Source organism: Cupressus sempervirens, chromosome 4 (genome assembly GCF_028749045.1).
Source record: "Cupressus sempervirens isolate cs-2001-9-10 chromosome 4, ASM2874904v1, whole genome shotgun sequence".
Taxonomy (NCBI): domain Eukaryota; kingdom Viridiplantae; phylum Streptophyta; class Pinopsida; order Cupressales; family Cupressaceae; genus Cupressus; species Cupressus sempervirens.
This window is the reverse complement of record NC_143121.1, coordinates 819,734,717-819,760,635: the sequence shown is the minus strand read 5'-3', so window position 1 is coordinate 819,760,635 and position 25,919 is coordinate 819,734,717. Positions and strand designations below refer to the sequence as shown.

Here is a 25,919-nt window from a genome sequence, read left to right as displayed (position 1 = left end):
GCTATGAGCTTCTAGAAGAGCGAAAACCTTGGTGGAATTAATTGAGACTCCAACTAAGAAATTTCCCTTTAACACTAGGCAGAAACAACTTTTGTTAGCAATAAAATTAGCAAATTATTTGCAACATTGTGGAGATAGATATTCATCATTTCCAAAGGGAGGTACAAGATCCATGAAGAGTATATCAGCAATACAGTCACTTGACCTTATCATAATTCATGAAATTGACTAATTTGTGCCGGACTATTCAAATTCATGGGCAACCAAACTTGAATATTCATGGCAATCTTGAGCAATTTCTATTCTTATCACAATCGACTGACAAATGGATTGATTCCTTGAATGGGTTGCATGCCTTCATCGTATATGTAAACATTAATAATAACTACGCACAGATGATTCATCATATTGATTCTCAAACTCTTTAGATTCTTCTTCCTTTATTTCTTTTCTACTCATACCCTTATTTTCCATATCTATGGAATTCTCAGCATTGTTTGTGTCATCATTCCCATGATGGGACATGCTTGCTACTGCAAATTAATGGTTATGAGTACCTTAGATTTTGAATCAGAGTGCATATCAAACTTCAAAAACTATCTACCTGCCAACTTTGATGATTTAGCAATCAACAAGAGTTGAAAATGGTGAGTCTAGTTAGTGCAACCCCAACTCTAAACTTCATTTCCTTTGACAAAAAATCTCTCACTTATAATCGGGAGCCACACCTATGTTCATCTATTAGTCAGTTGGTCTTTAACATGATTATCTATTCTCTTTCCCATTTCTGTGCTCATGGTTTGAGGTGCAATCCTCTTTATGTTTTCACTGATCTCGATTTGCTTCTTCACAAGTTATATGCAGTCACCGATGGCTTACTCTGGTACTTTGACAACATGTGTATAGACCTGTGCGCTCCAACAACAAGACATTTTTATTCTTCATGTTGATCTTGAGGACTACCTACACACTGTCGCCTATTCGACACAAAGAACATATTCAAGCCATTCAATCTATATTTCATGGAAACAACCAACCTCCATCATTGAAAACTATTAGACTTTGGTAAATAGGAGGTGCTGATTTCACTGCTTTGAGAATGACCCTTTTTTGTTTAGGCTTTTCTTTCGGATAATTCTGTTGTTCACAGAGATAAATTCCTTCTTGTGCAATTTCTTTACACTTCATTCCACTTAGAATCATATCATCATCTAAACTAATAGCATCCCTTTGTGCATCTTGCAATGTTTGCACTTTTTGACGCTTTAATAAAAACTTGATTTCAGTTTGTAAAGCAACAATGAAAACACACAGTTGATTACTTTCATTTGGTTGGCTATATTGGGGAATTTTACCAGTACCCCTATTGAACTTATCTACAAAATCCCTCATAGATTCAATCTCTTTCTTTTGAATTTGAAAGAAATTTAACCATAACTTGGCAACATTAACTGTAGGTTTAAATATTTGAAGAAACTTTACCTCAAGATCACTCCAACAAGTGATACAACCATTATGCAAATTTTGAAACCAATTAGAAACGCTCCTAATGAGATTTCCTATAAATAGTCTGACAAATATGTTCTCTTCCTGCACACCAAGAATCCCACAAGCGACTGTAGTTGCTTTAATGTGATCATCAGGGTCTTGATTTACATCAATAGAAAACTTTTGGAGATGTTCAATTGATCTTTTAGGCAAGGCTGAGTATTCAGACAAAGCAAATGGCCCAATCTGAGCCCCCCATGCCTAGGCTGCAACCAAAGCCATAACACCAGAATTCTTTCACTACAATCAATTAGAGTTGCCAACCTTCATCCTCGAGGAGGTACCTTCAGATTTCTAAGGAAAGAAAACACTAGAACTTCACATTCTTTCCCCAGTAGAGTCACCAAAAACTGTTAGTAAATAGGTTTGTCCTCTCCAAAAACACCTTCACAAATGAATCTCAAATACCCAAAAGAAAGACAAACTCTGAAACCAACAATAGAGTCACTTGCAATTATCTTGTCAAGTGCTCTCTAAATTTTGAAATAGAGGTACAACTCCCTCCTTTTGATTCAAAATAAATAATTTTCTGATATGCCTTTAACTAGAAGGCAAAGAAGGAACACTAACATTCATTCATCAATATGATATGAATGCAAACCTTAATTTAAATAATTTTGAAAGGAAATCAAATACCTAGCACAAAAGCTATCTAATCAATCTTCCTACTTACAGAGAAACAAAAGGGAAATTTGCTATTCACTGCATTTACGGTGCATAAAACCTTAGGATTCCATGACACACAAGAACCTTGATAAATGAACAAGATAATATTCTAAATGTGGTTGGAGTAACCACAAGATCATTTCCAGCCAGAGAAATGTAAATTCAAACCATAAGATCTAAAATTAAATTTCTTTTTATTCCAAATATGTAAAGAAAACAAACATAGGATCATTTTATCCTTGCATCATAAACAAATTTGAAAACTAAATATCATTTTCTCCTTTCCTTCTCTGTTACAAATACTCAAAACTGAAAATACCTTCCCTGTCTTGAAAAATGTATAGACATTTCCCAACCTGAGAAGAACAAGAACAAGAAGAACCCCTTTACAATCAGTTTCCCCCCATTAAATAAATTTGCAAAAAAGTTTGACAACTACCCCAACTTCTTTCCGAACCCCAAGTTCGTTATTGTAATAATTAATTCCATTAAAGAATTAATTATTTTACATTCTTTTGCTATATCCCCCCTCACTTCAATTTCACAATCTTTATGCACACTATAATAAGAATTAATTCTATTAAGAATGAATTACTTTACATTCCTCTTCAAATTTTAACCCACTCTTGTCAACTCACCTGATTTATTTCTTTTCACATTATGATAATTAATTCTTCTAGAATTAATTATATGAGAGGTTAATGTTCTTTTAAATTAATTTGACATTTAATTATCTTGCATTTCAATATATTAATATTTAACTCTTTTAAGAACTAAATATTATATAAAGCAAAATAATTAGTAAATGATTAATTTAATAGCTTTCTTTTTAATACTACTTTTTTTGCATAGTTGAATGGGAGGGAAATATTTAGGGTTCCAAAACCATAGGTAACACATACGATGGGGCTCTCGCTACAAATGGAAATGCCAGAGGGTCTGCAATACCAAATCTGGTTGGACTCATCACCAAAGAATGCAATTAAAGTTCATCAGTACAAACATTTTACAAGAATGCATCGATATTTAATCACTTTTAAAGCACCTAATTACCTTTCCCATGTCAATGGGTTGTGCCTCACCCTTCGCACTTGGCCCTCCACTGACATGTGATACCTGCAAGAGAAAAGAAATATTAGAAACCATATATGTTTCAATATCAAATAGAAGAACAATGAGAACACAACATAATGTACCATAGATGTCTCAAGGCCAAATAAAATAGCTAAGAGCTTGGCATCATCAACCTGTCTGAGCTCCTCCTTAGTCATCAACTAAACATGAATGAAGGTCACATACATGTATAAGTTAGTATGGGTTAAAATCACTCTAATTATAAATATTAACTTTAAATCACATATGCCGTAACAAAAAAATGTATACACATACCAACACAGAAGGATCCCATGTCTCTGCATGCCCCTCGTCTCTCACATCAAGGTGTGTAGTCTCTATAGGCACGTCTAGTTTATCATCCTCCTCAAATACAAAGTGATACTCAGAAAGATCATCTATGGGGACCCAACCAAATATTCTTGCACATTATGCAAGTATTAGGAACACAAACATGTGATGAGTTCGTTGATGATAAACTTGCGCTAGTATCATCAACACGGAGAGGCAACACTGACCTAGCCTAGGATATCAATAGGATACTCAATCTATGGATGGCTCTAATAGTTTGAGAGCTAGCCTTTGCAATGATTTTAAGATGTTGCACTGGAGGAGAGGGGGAGATATCAGTATGGGGGACAAAAGTGCTAGCTTTCTTTCGCTAGGAAAATGGTTAGTCATGAGTAGCTCCTCCTACACCCATGTTGGGCCTCATGCTCTAGTAGTTCATCTTGAGGCCCAAAACAAATTCAGCATACAATTTTCTAATGAAATAGAATGACACCTCTAAATTATTGTGTGGAGTTTTGTCAGAAACCATCCACCAACGATCCCAAAATTTCACACGCATAGCCTCATTTGTGCACCATTTAATTGATAATTTGGGCTTTTTGTGGTCTACTATTTTACCATTTTTTGGGTCCACAAAAAGGTTAACCATATCATCTTTAGTTATGTTTAGGGCCGCAACCTCATCGTAGTCCAACCCATCATCAAACATGGCATGCATTTTCTCATGCCAGTGAGAAAATGTTTGAATATTATCCACTATGGTGTTTAATGTGGATAACATGGGAGCCAATGCAGGTATAACGTTATATGTGGTTTGCAAACCCCTCAATTTGGCAAGATTTTCTTGTAGGAAATCTTCAATTCAAGGAGGATTTTGAGGGGGTAGGGGATTGTTTGGTGGAGGGTTTCGAGGGACATGTTTTTGTGGCTTAGTATCATCATTCAGGTCAGCCATACCTATTAAATTGCAAAAAAACATTTCTATTAAAAAATTCTAATATTCAACAATCTCTGTTTAAAAAACCTAAATTTCAACAATTTCTATTTAAAAATACCTAATTTAAAATAAAAATCATTCAAAATCATAAAAATATAAAAAATAAAATAGTTACCTATATCGTATACCTATTCTTGGATTTGATACCCGAAATAGAGCCAAACAAAACACCGTGGCTGCAAATGCCTAATTTTCTCTCAGGTTCTTGTTTTAAATTCCTAGTCACAAGTTTAGGATCTTCGATCTTATATCAGATACACAATATGATAATGGATACCCGATAATGGATAGATACTTGATAAGGTTTGGCCCAACCTTTTGCCTTGGTATCAGGGTGGGTGGAAAAAAGTTAACAGATTTTGAAACACTGTTAGACATTTTAAAACTCCACTTTTTTCACATCGACACTTTTTGGCACACCATGAACCTACACATACCTGCATGTCAATAACTATGAGGGATTATGCTAAAAGGTTTGTGCCAAAAAGAAGGGCATATAAGATTTTGAAAAGTTAAATTGAAGAAGTTGTACATGAGTGTAAGATAGTATGGAAGAATTTTTTTTGGTCTTATGCCTGTAGATGAGGAGAAGGAAGATAACGAAGAGAAGAACACGAGAAATACAATTTGATAACAAAGAAGATATCTATGACAATGACAAGTAATTTTGGTTGAAACAATACATAAGATGGCCTAGGAAAATAAGAAGTAGATAGAAGTATTCACCATAGAGGATGAAACTCCTAAAAATATAGTGCTAGATGTGACTACTATTGAAACGGAGTCCAAGAAAACTACGTTAACTAAGAAATAGAAGAAGAAAGCTCCTAAATCAATCAAAGATGCATTGATGGAAACCAATCCAGCAATTGTGCAAATCAAAGAATATCCTTAGATTGGTGAGAAACAACAACTCAATAAGTAATAGTTAGTATAATTGATATATCTAAAATTACTATTGACTCTAATGTTCAAATGCCAGGAAATGCAAAAGCTGATGTCGCTATTGTCGAGCAACTTCTTGGTGCAAAAAATTGATGGTTGAAAACCTGCAAGCCTTTCCTAAATGATGCTGGGAAATCGACATAATTTTGGTCAACGAAGAAGGTCAAAATGCAATTACTCAACCTCCACACTTCAGGCTCTGCTAGACCTAGGTGGTTATACCTTCTATCTCAACTCTTAAAAAGGAGAAAAATCACCAACGCATACTTGAAATTGACACTCTTGAGTGGGCAAGCACTTTCTCAAGGAGAAATCAAATGTAAAATTGAGTATTTTTAATATTTTGGGAATGCTTTTGAAATGATTTTAAATAATGATTGAAGATGAGGATGAAAATGGATGAATGATATGCAGATGATTAAGTTAAAGAATGACACTAACATGTAACTGCAAATTTAAATGAATCAATGACGACAAGTCCCTAGGTCCAATTGTTCAAATTGAGTCAACACTAGAAGAACTTATCATCAAACTCTTATGGAAATGGTTGACCAAACCATTAACTGATGGACAAATAACTCAAAACATGAAATCCTAGTCTAAATGAATTTAACCCTGACTAAAAGAGACAAGTTAGACAAATACCATAACGCAATATGAAAATATCTGATAAACAAGAGTATTCATGAAGTTCAATCTATCAAACAATAGTTATGCATCCAAGAGGACAATATAGCATGCAAGTTTTGATAAAACAAATTTTCCAATTTTAGACAAGAAACGGCATCATTTATTGATTCAAAAAAAAAATTACAATTGAGTTGTGTTCAAGTTGCATGACCTAATCATACTACTATAAGCATCCATCTTGTATCTGATAACTCATTATATTTCTCACTATGTAACTATCTATCTCTAATGCGAATGATCCTGGTGTCCTTTATAGAAATTCAAAGGATGCATACAAGCTTTAGATCATCACGATGCTTCCTAGCCTATAACGAAATGCAACGCAACACTCAATTGCTATAATGCAAAGCTTTCTGAAACATCATATTTGCTGAATAGTCGAGTCCTTTGGATTTGAAGGAGTAATTAAATCATTAATAACTCTTTGATCTCCCTTTTGATTCTCTTAACAAATACTTTAATAATTTTGATGAATAAACCCTATACACACAAAATAATTTAATGAGAGACTTTAATAAAGTAAATAAATTAAAGTCTTACCTTTAATTTAAATTTTTCTGAAGCTCTCTCCTATACATATGCACTTTGTCAGAATATGATATTAAAAACATTTAACCTTCAAATATTGCTTTGGAGAATATTCTTATAATGAGATTTTAATATTAACTTTCTAATTTTAGGGTAAAAATACATAATTTATAAGATATCTTGAAAATGAAAATATTATCCTAAATTGAATTTGAAAGTACTTTATTGAATAGCAAGAGAGACACCAACTATACTCTACACACATTTTATTCTTCACAAACTTAGGGTAGAAGTAAATAAAATACCCACCCGTTTACAAAGAGATATAGATATATTGCAGAAATTTAATATATCTCCAAAAGTATTTTCTTTATAAAATGAAACATGGAAAAATATATTTGATAATATTTACATTTAAAAATAATACTTTAGCTCTTTCTTTTATCTTTTCGCGATCTCGAAAGAGCCAAAGAACTTACCTTGCGAGAATTTGAAATGAGCTCCTCGAGAATGAGCTTTACCCTAATGTTTATCTTAAGAAGGAATAATTATATTTGGATAAATATTAATAGGAAAGCCCCTTGGTTATCAGGAAAATACTTTGTTAGGAAAATATATTAAGTATCAAATATATAAACAATCATTTTGATGATAATAAACTTTATGATATTACATCCTTGATTTCAAAAATTAAAATCAAAATAATACTTACCTTATCGTTTGGCATTTTGAAGGATGTAAACACTTATGACCTGTTTGTCTGCTGGTATAGGAATAAGAAAATAGGAATTGGTTTGGTATCTTCTGTTTGGTGTGTCAAATTAGAATACAAAATAGGGATACATATACCAATTTTACTCCAAAAAAAAAGCATATGCCCATTCCAAAAAATAGTTGTTATTAGAATGGACCATTCCTATTCTTTATATTACTTTTCCAAATTACATAATTATTCGGAGTCCGTTGTTGGACAAAGACCTATTTCATTTTGACAGTCATTTTGAAAGGCATCATTTTATCTGTTGAAGGTTTTTGCTTTGGACTCTGCATTTGACGAGGTGCGTGGGCTGAGAAGAAACAGTCGGAGCTTTTCCTTTTGTGGACAAAAAGAAGAGGATTTTAGTTTTTTCAGTTGATTTTCAGCCACTGCCTCTCTTTTATCATTGTCTTCTTCCTCATCAGACACCAAACAAATCGGTAGCTTATTGTCCCTGGATTCAACACTGTTGAGACTTGCACCAACACAAAGAGTATCAATGCACCTCTTCCCTAAATCACAGTTATTCATCTCACCATTGAAAAAAGTAACATTTTTCTCACAACCGCTTTGTCCGAACATACAAACTTTAAAGTAGGATGTGGACATATACTATTCTTCTTTTAGTACGCCACAAAGCATTCAAACTTTGAAGCCGCTTGCAGAATTCTCATCACTAAAGAATGATGGTTTCTTTCAATGAAACCTCTATTGAAAATTAAAGGCATTACAACTTCCTGCAATTTCTCAACTTCATAATCTACAACAAGCTCGAAAATTCCATGAATATCTGTACTCACATTAATTTTCAGAAATCTCTCACATATGGTCGTTAAAAGAGACAAATCATACTTAACAGAAGCCTTGTAAAGTGCAACGTCATGACATTCCAAGCTTCTCTAATTTACACTGCCTGAATACTAAAAATCAATTAATGAATGCAATTCTCTAGCAATCATATCTCTTATTTTCACTTTTCTGCTAATAGACTCAGACATTCTTGCCCTCAACATTGCCTTGAATACTTTGGACTTCCCTACCTACTGAAAATTCACATTTAAATAAAACATTTAACAGATATAAAAAATGAGGGCTTTTTAACAACAAGGGTTTATAACATACCAGAACGTCTTTATGCGCCTTTGTGATTCCTCCATCGCTTCCTTCCAATGTGAAATCTACAAAAGGTTCAAAAAATATATCTTCGTCCCAATTTTGGAGGAAAGCATGGCTAAGGTGGATTTTCTGAGCTTTGTGACACTCCTCACAGTAAAGAAAGTGTGCAATATTAACATTAGGCCTAATAAACCCTAATCTGATACTGCATGATTTGCAGAAAAGATTGCAATTTGCTTGTAAATGTGCCGTTTGTAGTGCAAAAAAATGAGAGCAATCACATGTGCCGTTTGTTTGCCGTTGGTTCGGCCTTGCAGAACTACAATGTTCATTGTCTCAGTCTTGTTTCTAAGACTTGGAACAAATGCAGGAGGAATACACTACGGTAAATTCAATATAATAGCGAATACGTTTCTCTTGGCAATGGATCTAGTACAGAGATTCCAAGCACCAAAATTATAACCAAACATAATAGGAATGTGCACTTGTAATAGTTGGTTGTATTTCAGTCATCCTATATTTTGATTCTATTATAAAATGAAGTCTGCAATTTTTCAAATATTGTTTATTTTCTCTATAGTTTGAGGAGTATATTCACACACTATGGTCATCTCTCAAATCTGAAGCTCTTTCTATATTATTTCAAGGTGAAACTCTTTTGGAAAAAGTTGTATATTATTTCCTAAATTCTTGAACATAAGCTTTGAACATGTAAATATTTCTATGTCTTCTATCTCACTTCAAATGTTGGTATTCATATTATATATAGTCACTGGGAGATGTGTCTCCCCCTCCCTCTGACACATGTCTTGGAAATGGAGATGTGTCTCCTAGACCTTTCACGACTCCTAAGTCTTAAAATTGAGTGGGGATCTCAACACAGTCTCCCAAACTCTGCCTTTCTCCCACCATGAAATTAAGCCCCCTGCATATCTCCACAGAAAAAAATGTTAGGAGTGTATTCTCCCCTACCTTTCTAAAGTCGAACTCCACAACCTTGGTGTGTATTCTCCTAGCCAGTGACAAAATGGGAGTGTTAGGAGAGTTCTAGCAGTATCAAAGAATGTTTATGAACCTGTTGTTATTTCCATATTAGAATATGTCAAAAAAATTGCCTTTCATGCTTATTACTATATGCATGGCATGGATACATGGTACATTATTTCACATTTCTATGTTGGGTAAGTACACCCTATTCTACTTACCTAACACCATTGCATGTTTATACCAAGTAGGCAAGTACCAAGGACACCAAATTTATTTATTTTATAACATATTATTAACCTACTGAAGAACTTTACAATGTATATAGATTCATATTGATTTTACACTGATATCTGCATGAAAGTTTCTCTACATGCATATACTACTCTTGCTTATGTTGGATCTTGGGAGAATAAGTTATGCTTCCTCACTTTCATAATTTTTTCTCTCTTTTTGCTATATGTTTATGAAATATTTTGTCCATATTGTGGTTCTAGGTATTCGATGGATCCTCTTTATGATGTCAAAGTTCAAGGAGTCATTGTTAGGAAGTTGAAGGTCATATGCTTGCTTGCTATTTTGCTTGCCACCCTTGTTGTATGCATAGTAGCATCTTTTGAAGAAGGTAGAAGACAAGGGTGTAAGCAAAGAAGAGCTACATGTCCTTTTATAAGCGTATTACCTATTCTAATCACACATATTGCCATGACAAAATACACGAGTAGAGTAGCCTTCTTTTGCTTGGTCAAAATTCTAAGACAAAAGGGAAGCATTCAAGATACAATAAACATAACATTAGAAGTACAACTTGTGATGTTCTTGCATACACTTGGCCATAATTTAAAGAATCATAAGATTGGCCATAAATTTGGTCATTTGGGAGAGATAGTGATTCGATACTTCAACGAGGTCTTGAAGGCTATCTTAGCATTACATAAAGATTATCTTTGATTCCCTGCTCCAACCACTCCTCTAGAAATAGTTGGGAAGGATCGTTTCAATCCTTTCTTCAAGGTAAATATCATAGTGACATGCATTTCTTTGCTATAGAATCAATAATATTAATATGTATTTGATAATATTATTTATTTTTATAGGATTGTATTGGTGCACTTGATGGAACCCATGTTCCAGTTACAGTTGAAGTGGACAACCAAGCAAAATATCGTGATAGAAAAGGCAACTTGTCACATAATGTTTTAGGTGTTTGTTTGTTTGATATAAGTTTCAATACGTTCTTGCTGGTTGGGAAGGGTTTGCTGCAGATGGTCATGTGCTTACTTTGGCTCTCTCTAGAGTAGATCCACTTGTCATTCCTCCTGGTATATTAATTCATATTTTATATGATTATATGAAATCTGAACTTCTATGCTATATTTTGACCATAACATTTTTTCTATTTTCGTAGGAAAATTTTATTTAGTTAACGCTGGATAGCCAAATGTACCTAGTTTTCTTGCTCCATATTGCTATACTCATTATCACCTAAAAGAGTTTTGTAGAGTGAACCCGATCTGCAGTCCTCAAGAGTTATTTAACCATTGACTCTCCTCTCTTAAGAATGTAATACAACATACATTTAGTATTTTGAAGCAACAGTTTCCTATCCTGAAGCATGCGACATCCTATAATATCATGACCCAAACAAAGATTGTATTAGTATGTACCATACCACACAATTTCATTATAGTGGAGGCGGCGTCCCATTCGAAGTGGAATTAGAAGATGATGATGGTTGTGCTTTGATAAATGTGCCAATTCTTGAGACTTAGATGAATTGACAAGATAGAAATGTGTAAGAATTTCCCTTTGAAAAAAATTCAACCAGGAACTAAGAACTCAAACACAAGTACAACTATAGACTAGAAAGGAGTATGATCAGAATAATAATGTATTCAATTCAATATGCGTTAAAGTACACTAGGAGTCCCTATATATAAAGGCCTTTGAGATGCATCTAGAATGCCTAAGAATTAGCTACATGATAAGTCATACAACTAGGCACATGTCCACTAGATAAGGGCTATCCTTCATTAAGCATGGAAGTAAGTGCGATGATGAGATGATAAGCCTACAAAGGTGTAACACACAAATCAGTGTTGTAGACAACATGTGCTAACAAGGGAATGCAAATAACTGTGTTGTCTACATGAAAACTGAGTGAATAATGCAAACTCTAGTGCTATAGACACCATGTGCTGAAATAAAGTTGTGTACTTTTGTGTTGTCAACATGACAACTCAAAAAGGTGTGCAAACTCCTAAGTGTCTCACAAAATAAATAATAAAATAATGCACTATAATAAAATAATGCATTAACATAAGTAAACTTAAGCAAGTGTAAATAGTAAATACGTATTTACACCAACACCCCCCCTTAAGTGAAACTTAGGGGAATGCCCTTAAGCTTACCAAAACTAGAATGAAATGCATGATGGGTCTCGGCTACTAGGCCATGTTAGGTACCCATGTACATAATGAAATGCTATCTCTCATAAAGCGGAGAAAGAGGAAGAACCTCATGGGAAAAACCTCCCCCAAAAAGAGAGATGAAAACATGATGCATGGATGGATAGAGTAATGAAGAGCAAGAACCTCATAAGAGGAAAAAGTCCCTCCATAAGAAAGAAGAGGAAGAGAGACAAGGGAGTCCCCCCCCAAATGAAGAATGCCGACCAGTGAGTGCTGCTCCAAGGAAGAAGTTGGTCCATGAGCGCCAAATGATGTTCCTCCCCTTTGGAAGAAACAAAGGCAAAGGTGCAATCCTGAAGATGTATGGTGGCCCTGAAACCTGCTCAAGTATCCCTGTGTTGATGTTGATGGTCACCCCTTCCAATTGTGCTAAAAAGAATGAATGTAGATCTGGTAAGGATGTCTATTGAACCTGCCCCAATGAGCCATTTGTCTCCTCAACTGATAAGAGACCTCCTCCAATTTTTATTCATAAGGATCCACAATCACGCCAACCTGTAAAGATTGATCATGTAGAGAATGGACATGAGGGTTAGAGTGAGCACTCACAACAACTGTAGAAGGATCATCTTTAGCAAAGAGAAGATGTAAATCATCAAGGCTATCTCCCAAATCTGCGATGTGTGACTCCATGAATAAACCTAAAATGTCTACCATGTAGTCATCCCCTGTTGTTCAAGCTAGAAGACAATATGTACCCTGTTGTGTTGGACCTTTCACTGTGGCAATGTAAGCATGTGGACTATACTGATGATGTGACCTCTCATTGCAACTGTCAGTAGAACCCTACGTGTCTGAATCTGTTGAAGCACTATTGCTAGTGTCACTATCAGTTTCCATTGTGTATGAAGTGCGAAGAGGATTAGAGGATAAGTTGGGTGAACTTTGCTCAAACTGAACATCCTTCTCCATAAAAATATCATGAGTCTCTAGATCCATAAGTCTATAAGCCTTCACATTATCTTCGTATTCGATGAAAGTAAAAGGCCTAGGTGTTGGTGCCTTGCATCCCCTGGAAGATAGGTTTGCCCATGCTAGACAACCAAAGACTCTGAAGTGACTCACAATTGGTTTTCTGCCACACCATGCCTCAAAAGGAGTCTTCCTATCTAGGGCAGTATGAGGAGATCTGTTAAGTATGTGAGTAGTACTGCTAATGGCTTTGACTTCAAGTGTAGTATCGAGAGGCTTTTATCACACAACTTGTCGCGGTCTTAAGAGTTCTAATCTCATAGTTGCAACATCTGTCTTGTGTGGACTGAATGCTGGTGGATTTTGAAGATCAATTCCCTCAAGTTTTCAAAAGTCTCTAAGTCTTTTTTTCACATATCTGCTTTCGTTGTCCATTCGTAGAACCTTGATGGCTTTCCTTGATTTCTTTTCAACATGACTCTTGAAGGCTTGAAGCTTATCAACCACTTCATTCTTGTGATGGAGGAAGTAGACCCATGTGAATAGTGAAAAGTAATCAACAAAAGTAAGGATGCAGTGGCCTTGGCTAACTGAAGTCACTGCAACAGGACCTACTAAAACCATGTGAACCAACTGAAGAACAACTGGTGCTCTTGAAGAATTTCCTTTATCATACTTCCCTTCAAGATGCATATCCACTGAACATGATGAACACTCACGCTTAGAAAAGTTGATGTTAGGTAGACCTTTGACCATGTGTTTTGAGGAAAGTTGTTGAAGATAGCGGAAGGCAAGATGACCAAACTGCTCATGCCATAGTTTGATTTGTGAAGTAGAGTGAGTCAACAAGACTTGAGAAGGAGACTTAGGCACAAAGTGGGAGAAGGAATAAAGTCTATTCTCATGATTGACTTTCCCCACTGCAACCAATGGATCATCTTTTAGACTCTGCACCATCATTGAATCTAGAACTCACTCAACTTTGTGACCATCTCCAAGGTGAGTGATTTGGTAAATTGAGAGGAGATTGGAGCTAAGATTTGGAACATAGAGAACATCTTGGAATTCCCCATTTTCCATTTCCACATGTCCTTTCCCTTTAGCTTCCATTTTAGTATCATCTCCCATGAAGATGTGTAGTACCTGTGACTACTTTAATGAAGAAAATTATCCCTTTGAAGAACCCATATGGTAGGAGGCACCTAAGTCAAGTATCCATTTTGAAGAATAACTTGAGTTTTCCATAAGTGCTTGCCCTTTTCCCTTTGAAGAGGTTGGAGTTGAATCCTTGGAAGTACTTGGCACTTGAATTTTGTTCTTCTTGAGTAGGTTTTCCAACTCATCGATTCTTTTAGTCTTGCAATGATGTTCATCATGATTCAGCTTCTTGCAATATGCATAAAAAAGTTTGTCCTTCTTTTCATTACTTCCCTTCTTGTTGGAAGAATAATTGCCTTGCTGTGAGGAGGATTGTTGTGTCTCAGATTGTGATTTCTGCTTCCACTACTTCTTCTTGTTTTTGCTAGAACTTTTTCCTCCTTGACTTGATTGGTGCTCATCACTAACCACCAATGCTTTGGTCTTTTGATGTTGTGAGAAGTCCCAAATCTATCAAGTGAGATTGTTCAACAATCAACATTTCTGCAAATGCATCAAATGTAGGCTTTTGATAAGCAGTTCCCGTGGTCAACTTGTGAGTATTATAACTCAAAACAAAGGAGGCATACTCTGAAGGTAGTCTCTTTAGATGTGATTAATCAACTTTTCATCCTTCATGGGATTTCCACAGTCTTTAAGTAGTGCCCTATACTCATTGGCTTTGTCGATGTAATCTTGAATTGTGTCAAATTTCTTTGGATCCAAGAGAAGTAGATCATCCTCAATCTAAAATCATTTTTCTTCATCCACCTTACCATACAATGATTCAAGTTTGTCCCATGCAGGTTTAGATTATGTGAAACTGGCAATGTGGAAGAAGAGATCTCTATGTACACAATTCCTAATAGCTCCTAAAGCCTATTGGTCTTGTTTCCAATTAATGAGTTCTTTAGCATCAGTGGGTTTGGGTATTGTACCATCAACATAAAGATTGTAACCTTTTTCCATTAATCTACTCCATGCAATATCTTTCCATGTAGATAATTACGTGAAGTTAGAAGTGGAAATTTAGATGAACCCATGATGCAAAAATGAAAAGAGCACACAAGAGAGACACAAGTACACAATACACCCCCCCCCCCTTTCACTCAATCAAAAGAACCCCCAAAAAAGATGCTTTTGGCACTTTATAAGTAGTGTGTGTACAATAGGCCACTTGTCAAAATGAACAAAGTGAACTTCTAATTTTTCTTTTACAACTACCTTTTGAGGCCCAAATTTGTCACTAAGCATTATAGCTCAAATGTACAACAATTCTGGAAAGTAATCAAAGCATTATAATGCAGAAAAAACCCTAATTTTGAAAGTGAGATTTTTGCCCACACAATCCTAGAATTTAACTACAAATCTAGAAAGTAGATGAAAAATAATGCACTTTAAAAAAAAAAGAACCTGTTTTTGTGTCCAGATGAGCTCGTACTGAGTGTTTGAAGTTACAAAATGCAGGATTGAATAGGTACCATCACCAAAAAATACAATTTCTAAAAAATCCTTGCACCAAAACCAGAAAAGAACACCATCACTAAATTTTTTAGGAAATTCTACCCAATTTCAAAAAAAATTACACCTGATTTGGAGTTCGAATGAGCAAGTTATGGGCTCGCAAAGTTAGGTTGCCAAATCAAAAAGCAATTTGGAGAGGGGTCTGGAAGAAAAATTGCATGCATAAATTTGACAGTTAAACGATCATCATAGTAGTTAGAAATTGCCTGGGAATGACAGTCAAATGACCATCAAATTTAACCTCGTGAAATGGTGACGTTAGTGAATGTCATCCCTATAATGATGTCAGCATGATGTTATCTATGTATGGATTGTAAGGATGGGTATGGCAAAAAAGTGTCCTAGCTAATGTGTATGGCTGAGTCGAATTGCTTACATGGTTGTCTATGCAAGTGTTGACACGTGTCTGACAACTGTTACCAACTGGGCGGGATGGACCTACTGAGGTGTCAGTTCTACATGGAGGGTGTTGACCGGGAGGATTAGCTATGTGTTAGGTGGGTATTGGTGGAGACTTGCTTGTCTTATGATGTGTTAGGTTTTCAAGTGCTCGATTGGAGTCATGCTTCATGGTTGGCCAGAAAAATAATAGCATGCTGGTGTTCAATAAGACATCACCGGGGAAGACTTCTAATGCTGTCCTGAGTGCGCATTCCACGGTGGTTTCAAGCTGTGCGCATTGGAATTCAGAAAATGGCTAGAAAATAAGTGTAGGCCAAAAAAGCTTTTAAGCGGCACTGGAGTAGTAAGTTGTGGCAACCAAAATCATGGGTTTAATCCCACATTGCTAGTGGGATAAACCACATTGGTGTTTAAAAGAACAACCGGGCATTGTTCAAATAAAAACCCCTAGTGTATGTTTGAGTCGGTTGGTCTAATGTATTTGTCCACTTTGGTTGGAAAGTATTGCACGCCGATGGAAAGTTGTCTGAAAATTGTTGTTGAAGCCCACCAAAAAATGGTACAGTCTGATCCTGATTAAATAATGGAATAAGGAATATTCCCTCTAAATTGTAGGGTTGAGGTTTGACTGCCCGGTTCTACAATTTTTTTTCTTTATTAGCCCAACTAGGCGTAATTTTTTTTTGAAAAAAGCTATTTGAAAAAATTACAGAGATTAACAGATCCGAATTAAAAAATTACAGATCTAAAATATCATACCCATGTTGCAAATCGGGGCCTATGGGTGTCGATTTGCAATTTTTTTTGCCTCATGATCGACTTTGGGCTAGGGTAGCCAAATTTGTAGCCAATTTGCACTAAATCAATGTTCTAGGTGCAATGGCGAGGTTAGATTTAGCTCAAGACACTCCCATTTCTACGGTACTCCAGATTTAGTTTGAGGTATTGAAGCAACAAGATGGTCTCGAACGACCATGTGAAGAGAAAATCTCCCAGCTTTGGTACCATGTAAGAATTTTCCTTAGGGTAAAATTCACCCAGGAACTAAGAACTCAAACACAAGCACAACCATAGACCAGAAAGGAGTATGATCCGAATAACAATGTATTCAATTCAATATGCATTAAAGTACACTATGAGTGCCTGTATATAAAGGCCTCTAAGATGCATCTAGAATGCCTAAGAATCAACTACATGATAAGTCATACAACCAGGCACATGTCCACTAGATATGGGTTATCCTTCATTAAGCACAGAAGTAAGTGCAACGATGAGAGGATAAGCCTACAAAGGTTTAACACACAAATCAGTGTTGTAGACAACATGTGCTAAAAAGGGAGTGTGAATAATTGTGTTGTCTACATGAAAACTCAGTGAATGATGCAAACTCCAGTGTTGTAGACACCATGTGCTGAAATAGAGTTGTGTGCTTCTGTGTTGTCAACATGACAACTCAAAAAGGTGCACAAACTCCTAAGTGTCTCACAAAATAATTAATAAAATAATGCATTAACCTAAGTAAACTTAAGTAAGTGTAAATAGAAAATATGTATTTACACCAACAAGATGATTGGACAAATTTTTGAGATGAAATAGCTCGAAGGATGTGGGAAGACTACAAAACTCACACTTAATTGTATCACAAAACATGAGCATTTATTTGTACTTAAATGGAGGAAGGGAAATTTACTATGACCTATAGTATGGATCTGCTTTAATTACTTTGACATTTTTTGTGTTTAAGAAATATTTATATGAAGATTTGATATGAGTAGTTTTTCATTTGTATTATGGAAAATTGAGGGGATGTAAGTGTGTTCTATTGTCTTCTCAACAAATTTTGCTATATTTCAATTCTAAAACAATAGTTTGTCATCTGTATAAGAATGCATTGTCTTGTAGTGACTAATACCTAACAAAACCACACAAACACTACTTCAAATGATAAGCTTCAATCTCCTTAGTGTGGCTTGAATATGAGGTATTCTGAAAATACTCCTTGTTAAATAGTCATAGATATCATGGCATTATTCCTTGCCATTTGAACAAATCTCTTTGTAGATTAGGATGCCTCTCTCAAATTTTCAATCTCCTTATTTCCACTTGCAATTCTTGTAGTACTCATCCATCATCCTGATAGAACAAATAAAATAGATGAAGAACTAAAGCATCTAGGCTGTGGCAAAAAACAAACAAATGGAATGACAACATAGACATAGTGACAATAATTAAAAGAAGCACACTAAGAAAATTGAGCAGAGTATGCATTACTCAAAGGTTATATTACTGGATCATAAATTTCTATTTACAATTAAAAGGCTTGTGAAGGGTAGATAAACTAAAATATAACAACGTTAATGAGTGAAAGGTATAATTGTAAACTTGTTCCAAGTAAAACAAAATGCATACCTCAACAATCACCATATTAATAAGTATTTTTATTAAGTGTGAATAAGAGAAGATTGTAATAAACATGCCAAAGCTAAACCTAAAAACAACATTCACCAAAATGCTTTGTTACTATTTAGTTAGACATACCCTATAGTCAATGAAAAAAAACAAGTTAATTTTAAGTAGGGACTATAGTATATGAGAGAGGACAACATAGTCAATTAAATTCATACTTGAGACATTTCAAAAAATGAGGATACAAATCAAATTATATGACATTTCATAAAATCCACGATGAGTATCAGCTTATTAAGAAAATGTTGGGCCTACCATATTGCAGAGCAATGCTTTATCAACATAGACAAATTAGAGATAACCATCAAAATTCATTGTGACGTGCTAAACTATAAAATATTCACCAAAAGTTCATATTTATTTCAAATAAAGTTACAAAACCTACTCTTTGCCAGTGACTCTTAACAATTCATCCTGTAGCTTTGTTATGTGACCATTCTTTTCTTGGGGCATATCGTCAATTTCATCATTTAGCGCCTTGCAGAGTCAAGTTATAGTTCTTTCTTGATCCTTGCACAATGTATGCAATCTTATAATTGATTTGAACTCATCAGTCTTTACTTTAGATTCTCTTAACCGATTCTTTAAATCATTTACCCTATGTATTTCTATCGATATCTTAAATTAATTTCTTATTGCTTAGTTTTTTTTGCTTTATGATATCCAGGCAGTAGACGTCTAAGAGTTGAATTATTTTTCAAGTATATTGTTCATATGTATAAATGAGAATACTCTTCATTGTTCAGATAATTTTGGTCTTCAAATAACACAATCTAATACTCCAATATTCTATCATAAATTTTCATCTTGTTTTATGCATCTAAAAATATTGTTTTCCAGCTAGTAATTGTTGAAAATCTCATTCACCAATCTCTTGACGAGCATTGATGAGGGGGTTTGTGTCACTTATGTTGCTTCCTCACCTATAAATGTGAAATTTGTTTGGACACGAGAGATGGAGTGAAAATTGCTCAATATACTCCTTGAGCAAGTCATATTAGGAAGAAAAGGCAAAGGGGGGTTTCAGAAAGAAGCTTGGACTAACATTGAAAGGAGGTTCAATTTGGATATGAAGATGAATCTAGTAAGAGAAAACTTCAAGAATAAATTTAAAACATGGAAGCAAGCTTATTGAATGATAAAAAATTTGAGAAAAATGAGCGGCTTTGCATGGAATGAGACTATTGTGTGGACATTGATGATACTGTATGGGAAGAGTTGTTAAAGGTAATGCACTTTACACAATGTTTGTAAGTAAGTTAAATATCTCTTAATCAATTGTGATGAAAGATAAATATCTAATACCTTAATTTTGCCTTCATGTAGCGAAAGGATTTCAAGAATGCCAGGTTGTACAAGAGGCAACCATTCCTCTATTACAATGACTTAGCAATAATTGTTGGGAATGGCATTGTTGATGGAACTGCAACTACAACGACCCAAGAGAATGAAGATGGGCACCTTTTTGATGAGGTGGTTGATCTTAATGATGATGGGAGCTTCAATATGCCTATGGATGACACTCTTGAGTTTGATGAAGGGTTCCTTGGGATGAGTGATTCTAGTACATTTGTTAGACAAAATAATTCCATACCATCATCAAGGAGGCCAAAGAAGAGGAAGGCAAGCATGGCTGCTTCTTTGGATGTGATATGTGAAAGTTTCCAAGATATACGAGAAGGCATGAGGGATTCTCAACTTGTCAAAGTTCATAAAGGCCACTAAGCGAGATATATTAGTTGCATTTGTAGCCCTCAAGGCCATACATGGACTTAGTCAACAAACTCTGATTGTGGCTTATGAAACTTTTACTTTAGAACCTACAAAAGCCTTGGTGTTCTTAGAGATGAGTCTAGAGGAGAAGGAAGAGTATGTTCGGTATAAATTTGGAGGATTGTAGTGATTTCCCAGCATGACATTCCATGCTTAGTTTATGTTTCCATTTTGACTTCATCACACTTTTACAATTGTGGAAGCTTCAACTATTATGTGCACATGATCAGATTTTTATCTACTTCCATTTATATCATTATTGTAAATGTATTGGTTTCTTCCAATTATAACTTATTTTCATGATTAGATTTTCATCTACTCCTAATATTTTGTACATGATCAGATTTTCATCTATTGCTACTATTTTTAATGTATTGGTTTCTTCCAATTATAACTATGAAGTACAATTTTATTTGCATTTGATTGCTCTAGTCTATCAAATGTTTTCAAGATGGTAATTTTAGGCATACCCTGCAACTTTTTTCATTTCATGAGATTACATCTTCAAGATGTGTTTACTAATTCACAAGATTTAAGGATTGTCTGCATCAGAAACTAAGATGCAATGCCTACTAAGTAAAACATCTATCTATAGGATTAAGACATCTGGAATTTTCTATTTATATGAAGGAAATAGGGCAGCAACTAGGGTATACAACTCAATAATACAATAGTTGACTTTATAGGGCCTTGTTCCCAGTAATGACCAGGACAAATAATCTTTAAATTAAAATAAAGCATTATATATTAAAATTTTAAATATGAAGCACAACAGAGAGGAAAGGGTAAGACTGTAAATGTAGCGAATACTTGGATGAGATAGAAGCCATTAATCAAACCTTTGTTCACTATAGATCATCAGTTTTTTTGCTGAAACATTACTAGATAGGCATCAGGCACCCTAGAAGTAGGGGTCCCTAGCTATGGCTCCTCCTCCCTCTTTAATTCCATGGATTGCACAAAGCTAAATAGTATTATACTTGGAAAATCAAGAAATTTTATTGAGGCATAATCATCTGTTGGTGCATGCAAGGTTAAAGAATAACTTGAAATAACAATTTTCAAACTAGCCAAAGATAAAAACACAAAACATGCTAATAATTATTGAGGGTGACATCATTTGAACAACTTGATTAATTTTATCACTTTCATTATTTCAACCATTCAAATGCACATAAGCCTTTAGCAGTGATCCTAAACATTACACATCAACCCTAAATCTAAAAAACCAATAGCTTTTGATTGGCATATAGACAACAAATAGTCATTTCTTAAGGAGGTGTGAGAACTATAGTAACCCTTTGGCACTTATTAACACCAGTGCGAAAAAAGACCCACCTCCTATGGAGGAAAACTTGTCTCTCATTGTAAGAGTCTACTTTAGAATACTTTATTGGCTATATTGTAACAAGAATACATAATTGCAGTACCTTATATGGTAATAAGGATTTTTCAAGTTTTTATTATCATATCTGCTTTCATTTGATAATATATATGGACCCAAATGACAATGTTACCATTGAAACTAGAGACCTCTAAACTAACGATGTGAGTCCAAAGTTCAAATTATAGCCATGAAGGATACTAGCAGTTCAGTCCCTCCAACATAGAAAAAACTCTAGCACACCCCAAAAACACAACTTCCTTCCATGTTTCTCATTTCCTTTATGAAATATATTAGTTCCCTATCAAATGAACTGAAAAATGCAAGGAATTAGAAAATTCAAAACATTGACCTCACAAAGCCTAGCAAAATTACCTATAGCATTGTAGCAAATAAAGAAGAAGTTCAAAAGTTGATTTATCAATTGGTTCTTGTTGTTTGCAGATTGAAGAGAACATTATCTTCACACAACAGACACAAAATTCAGCCGTTTAAAGCATTAAGCTAGTGCATCACATCCGTAAAATCAAGTGGAGGAGCACTTGAGAATTTCATTTCTTTTCCTATTTGAGGATGTTCAAACCTGCAATTGTAGGAGAAGGTCTGATCACTGATTATAGTTGAATGTTAAACACCAAATATGCTGCCCATACACTACTAAGTCTACCCATTAGTACCAATGTAATGGAACTTCCAATTATGAAACAAGTAGACTTACACAAGAGTCAAGGCCATCTACTTAGCAAAAACCTTGTACACATTAGACTCTTAATGTTGTAGATGCCTTGATGTGTAGATTCTTAAGCTCACATTTTTGTAGTTTAAGAGTGTCTTAGTTCAGATCTCTTAATCTCATGATTCACTTTTACATTAGCCTCAATATTTGTATATCTTGTATTATGCTTGAGGAGCATAAAAACTCTTATCTGATACACATGGCATAGAATGTATGCAACACAAGGACGACCTACTTATATTAGCCTCAATTTTTGTGTTCATAATAATTTTTTTTTCTAATAGATTAGATCTCAAACAAAGACAGATATGATCTGCTAGTTTTGGAGTAAAAAATATTTATAACATGTTGGGCATGCTACTACCATTTATATGGTTGCCTTGGTGGATATATAATGTAAGATAGTAAATTTAGCAGATTAAAACAAAAAAAAAGAGATCTGTGAGGAACAATAGATTCACTGCAATTCACCATGTATCTAGGGCATGTTCCATTTTATTGTCTACCAATATATCCAGTCATGTTTGAAACTATTTGAAAAATGAATTAGTATTAAGTCTAGGGACTTGTTTTTAGAAAAAGCTCTAAGTATGGGGACTTGTTTTTAGAAAAAAGCTCTAAATATGAGGACTTCTTATAAGGTTAGTGTGTGGCATGCTTTGCTGAATCTAGAAACATCAGTTTTATTGTAAACATTATGTCTTTATGTCTCATATGCATCTTTTTTGGTATAACTATTATTCTTTGGTAGATGTTTGGGTGTCATAGGAGTGATTTCCGTTAAATTATTATTATTATATGTTAATCAAACTTGTAAATTGTTACAAGGGTCTTCTGATTTTCCTAGCATTCTACACCTATCTATTTTTATAAATGTATTGACAAACTATTGAAATTTATTTGCTAATTCACTATTTATTCATTATTTATATAAGGTCGATGACTTTGGTAACTTTGCCGATGTGTGTATGTGGTGACCCTGTTTTAATGAAGACCTCACACACCGAGAATAATCCTAGGCATAAATTTTTCTGTTGTCTAAATAAATGAAAGGTTGTTACTACTTTTTTATTTATTTAATTTTTATGTAATATCAAAATTATTCTGACAAGCTAATGTAGTTTTCAAATATAAGGTGAGAATGGTTGGAGGTACTTTCAGTGGGTCGATGTTGGTCCATCTACATTAACTGTATCAAAATCTAGAGAAGATGAAATGAACGATTGCAAGATGTGCATAGTTAAAGAGACTGCTGCCAGAGAGATTGGTTCCATGGTGAAAGCCGAAATCATATTTCACCACATACTTAATTGTGTTCTAATTGTTATAATTGCACTTTTGGTTATGTTGGTTATAATTTTAGTAATGAAATGACCATTTTGTTATTTTGTACTTAATTATGATCATGGAAACTTAGTTTTTTATGTTTTTGTATATAAATATGAACACATTTTACTAGTTTACAAGTATTTTGTTATGCATAACATTTTTATGATTATATCTATTTGTTTAAAAATGTTCCAATATATTAAATTCTTTATCAATTTCAATAAATAAAAAAAATCAACCAAAAGAATATATAATTAAGGAACTAAAATATTAAAAAATTTAAATTTAATCTTATTCCAATTCTAATTTTGTACAACCAAATGAAAGATTAACATATTCCTCTGCCTGCAACCAAACAGACCCTAATGCTATATTATTTTCACATTCTTAAGAGGCTAAATTATTCACCCACGTGAAATCATGACCTCCTTACGCGAGTTTCCCAATAAGGCAAAATCAGGTTTAGGTTACTAGTTATTCCAATACCCGACTCGGAACTGTAATACATTCTTTGAAAGTTTCACTACCTCCATGCTTTCATTATCAGATTCATATAACAGTGAAATGATATCTCAATAATTCACATATGTCTCATGATCGATATCTAGTTGTGAATTATGCATAGGAAATGTTACAAGCTAATACCCGATAAGATTTAAACATGGAGAAACTCGTGAGCTTATATCATTGAGCTATCCCCCTAAAAATTAGTGGGCATCTGTTTATTACACAATCTAATAAACTCTTTCTTTGGAAGAAGACACCATGCTTGGTACCAGGTTCCTTAGCGACTAATTCCATCATGTATGGAATGAAAGAAATTAATGTCCTCATGATGATGAATTTCTTGTGTGCCATCAATCGTCATACTGCAAGATGCTTTCCATCTGGTAATCTTCAATATAACATCGAACCATTTAATTTTTCCAGTTTGTATTTAATTTTGCATTATTGCAAGGTGAAACTTCTCCCTCCTATTCATCGAGAAAATGAGGTTTTAGAATGTGTGAAAAATCAACTATTGCAGTCACTGATTATTAATCTCCTATCATAAACGATTATTAAACTGCCAAAAATAAATTCACAGCTTAATATCAAAAAATAACACAACTGCTTCACCAATAAAAATATGGAAAGAAATACATAATAAACACAATATTTTCAGAAACCCCTAAAGGAAAACCAATTCTATAAATGAGGAATTATATTAAACTTCAGCAAATCAAGAGATACAAAATTCCTTGCCTCTCACTAGCAGAACTCCGACAATCTCCTAATTTCTCCTACTGATATTCCCCACTGCTATTCCCACACTAGCACTGCACCCTTGCTAACATTGCAAACTTACAAACTCATTTGCTAGCACTGCAAATGTTTCTCCAAATGCCCCCTGGACCCTCTTTTATACTTCTCTCATTGGTAAACCAATGGCCAAGATTGATTTACAATCGATGGCTGAGATATAAAACAACTTACCAACCCTAACAAAATTTGTTTCTAGTTGCTTCTAAAAGAAGTCAATTATTTAGTAAATAAATATCCTTACTCTAACCAATTTATTAGCAAAAATAATTATATACTAAATAATAGTATATGGACGAATAGCTGTCCAAGCTACCAAAACTAATAGAATCATTGTTAAAAAATTCAATTGTACTATATTGATTTGAGAAACATAGATAAATTTAACCTTGAATAAATGGTATCTTAATGTATTCCATTTTGATTTGATGCATATTTTATAATTATATCTCCTTTTAAGACTTTATTTAAACATTTTGAGATATAAAAAGAAATACACAATCTTCTAAAGTTTATAGTTTCATCATTTACACAGCTATTAGAAACGAAGTCAAATGCATTTATTTAGAAAAAATATGTTACATTCAAACTCATAAATGCATGAGGAAATCTAATAACATGTTTGTAATCCATTTCAAAATAACATGACTTTAATGAGAGCAATCCTTTGATCTTAATATTAACATATCCTTAGATTTAAAGAAAATCAAGGTAACCAAATTATATGCCCTCATTTTAAAAATAGAAGTGTATACCGATATCAACTTTCAAATGTAAATATATTATAATGTTCTAAAAAAACACATATGTAGGAAATATCTGAATGTAAATAATTTTAGGTCCAAAAG

The 25,919-nt window shown here is 34.1% G+C and overlaps 2 pseudogenes; one reads left to right on the top strand and one right to left on the bottom strand.

The window, feature by feature from the left end:
• Positions 1–7,793: 7,793 nt before the first annotated feature.
• Positions 7,794–19,000, bottom strand: LOC149563899 (uncharacterized; annotated as a pseudogene).
• A 703-nt stretch (positions 19,001–19,703) lies between these two features.
• LOC149563898 (uncharacterized) overlaps positions 19,704–25,919 on the top strand; it is a 32,661-nt pseudogene continuing 26,445 nt past the window's right edge.